This window comes from Oncorhynchus kisutch, linkage group LG15 (genome assembly GCF_002021735.2).
Source record: "Oncorhynchus kisutch isolate 150728-3 linkage group LG15, Okis_V2, whole genome shotgun sequence".
In the NCBI taxonomy this organism is placed as follows: Eukaryota; Metazoa; Chordata; class Actinopteri; order Salmoniformes; family Salmonidae; genus Oncorhynchus; species Oncorhynchus kisutch.
In genome coordinates, this window is record NC_034188.2 from 68,037,763 (window position 1) to 68,040,960 (window position 3,198).

A 3,198-nucleotide genomic window follows, 5' to 3' on the forward strand; every position below is an offset into this window, starting at 1 on the left:
AGGAGGTGTGATGGTGCATTGCTGGTGACACTGACAGTGATGTATTTAGAATTCAAGGCACACTTAACCAGCATGGCTACCACAGCATTCTGCAGCAAAACCATCTGGTTTGCACTTAGTGGGGCTATCATTTGTTTTTCAACAGGACGATGATACAAAACTCACCTCCAAGCTCTGCAAGGGCTATTTGACCTAAACTTTTTTATATATGACCAAATACTTATTTTCCACCATAATTTGCAAATAAATTCATAAAAAATCCTACAATGTGATTTTCTGGATTTTTTTTCTTCTCATTTTGTCTGTCATAGTTGAAGTGTACCCATGATGAAAATTACAGGCCTCTCTCATCTTTTTAAGTGGGAGAACTTGCACAATTGGTGGCTCTGACTAAATACTTTTTTTGCCCCACTGCATATATATATATACCGTTGAAGTCAGAAGTTTAAATACACTTAGGTTGGAGTCATTAAAACTCATTTTTCAACCACTCCACAAATTTCTTGTTTAACGAACTATAGTTTTGGCAAGTCGGTTAGGACATCTACTTTGTGCATGACAAGTAATTTTTCCAACAATTGTTTACAGACAGATTATTTCACTGTATCACAATTCCAGTGGGTCAGAGGTTTACATGCACTAAGTTGACTGTGCCTTTAAACAGCTTGGAAAATTCCAGAAAATTATGTCATGGCTTTAGAAGCTTCAGATAGGCTAATTGACATGATTTGAGTCAATTAGAGGTGTACCTGTGGATGTATTTCAAGGCCTATCTTAAAACTCAGTGCCTCTTTGCTTGACATCATGGGAAAATAAATGAAAATCTGCCAAGACCTCAGAAAAAAATGTAGACTTTCACAAGTCTGGTTCATCATTGGGAGCAATTTCCAAATACCTGACGGTACCACATTCAAATCAAATTTATTTATATAGGCCTTCGTACATCAGCTGATATCTCAAAGTCCTGTACAGAAACCCAGCCTAAAACCCCAAACAGCAAGCAATGCAGGTTTAGAAGCACATTCATCTGTACAAACAGTAGTAACCGAGTATAAACACCATGGGACCACGCAGCTGTCATACCGCTCAGGAAGGAGACGCGTTCTCTGGTGCGAAAAGTGCAAATCAATCCCAGAACAACAGCAAAGGACCTTGTGAAGATGCTGCTGGAGGAAATAGGTACAAAGTATCTATATCCACAGAAAATGGAGCCCTATATCGACATAACCTGAAAGGCCTCTCAGCAAGGAAGAAGCCACTGCTCCAAAACCACCATCAAAAAAGCCAGACTATGGTTTGCAACTGCACATGGGGACAAAGATCATACTTTTTGGAGAAATGTTCTCTGGTCTGATGAAATAAAAATAGAACTGTTTGGCCATAATGACCATCGTTATGTTTGGAGGAAAAAGGGGGATTCTTGTGGAGCCGAAGAACAACCATCCCAAACGTAAAGCATGGGGGTGGCAGCATCATGTTGTGGGGGTGCTTATCTGCAGGAGGGACTGGTGCACTTCACAAAATAGATGGCGTCATGAGGAGGAAAATTATGTGGATATATTGAAGCAACATCTCAAGACATCAGTCAGGAAGTTAAATCTTGGTCACAAATGGGTCTTACAAATGGACAATGACCACAAGCATATTTACAAAGTTGTGGCAAAATGTCTTAAGGACAACAAAGTCAAGATATTGGAGTGGCCATCACAAAACCCTGACCTCAATCCTATAGAACATTTGTGGGCAGAACTGAAAAAGCATGTGCGAGCAAGGAGGCCTACAAACCTGACTCAGTTACACCAGCTCTGTCAGGAGGAATGGGCCAAAATTCACCCAACTTATTGTGGGAAGCTTGTGGAAGGCTACCCGAAACGTTTGACCCAAGTTTAACAATTTAAAGGCAATGCTACCAAACACTAATTGAGTGTATGTAAACTTCTGTCCCACTGGGAATGTGATGAAAGAAATAAAAGCTGAAATAAATAATTCTCTCTACTATTATTCTGACATTTCACATTCTTAAAATAAAGTGGCCTAACTGACCTAAGACAGGGAATTTTTAATGTCAGGAATTGTGAAAAACTGAGTTGAAATGTTTTTGTCTAAGGTGTATGTAAACTTAAGACTTCAATTGTATGTGTTCTCTTCACTATTATTCTACAATATAGAAAATAGTAAAAATAAAGAAAAACCCTTGAATGAGTTAGTGTGTACAAATATTTGACTGGTACTGTATATAAACATAAACATTGGTGCGAAGACCAGTCTTCCACGCAGTGCATTTTGACCAAACTGTTCCCCATTCTTTTGATCCAGATTTCTGGGGAGTATTATACCTCATATTTAAAGGGATACACCCAAATTACAAAATCATATTTGTTTCCTTACCCTGTAAGCAGTCTATGGACAAGGTATGACAGCAATCCAAATATATGGTTCATTATGAGTCTAAACTCTATCAGTATCATTGTTTTTAGGGGCGGCAGGTAGGCTAGTGGTTAGAGCATTGGGCCAGTAACCGAAAGGTTGCTAGATCTAATCCCCGAGCTAACAAGGTAAAAATCTGTCGTTCTGCAAAAAATAATTTCTTCTTAACTGACCTGCCTAGTTAATTTTGGAGAGTCAAAATCCAAACAAGTACATCTAGTCATGCAGTACCACTTACCACCACATGGCAGCAGCCCCAATATGAGAAATGTATTTTCACCGAAGTTGGCAGCAGCCACCCAGTCTGGCTCTCAGTTTGGGTACTGCTGGTTTATAGGACAGCAGAGATTTTTCCACAGCTAAGAGGACGTGAAAATAATTTATACATGAGGTTGTTGATGCTGGCAAATATTATTCAAGGCGAGCTGGTACGACAGGCTGGAAAGCTGAGTTACTGACTTGAACATATTTACTTTATACCAAGGTTTGCTAGGCAGCAGAATTGAACCTAGGCAGGATACGAACCAGGATATTCAACACGTTTTAAAGTCTAGTCATAGTCCCGGGTCTGTCACAGCAATTCTAGTCCAACTAAGCAATGGTACCTTTCCAATAATTAAAAATACACTGAGTTATTATTCATGTTTACCATTATAGAAGATATGCATGTACTCATTTAGCTTTTACATGACGCAACATTCTCTTCTCCATCAGCACAACAAATATAACCAAATGTTCCCATTCAGTAAGTAATTGACACTAAAAGTGAAA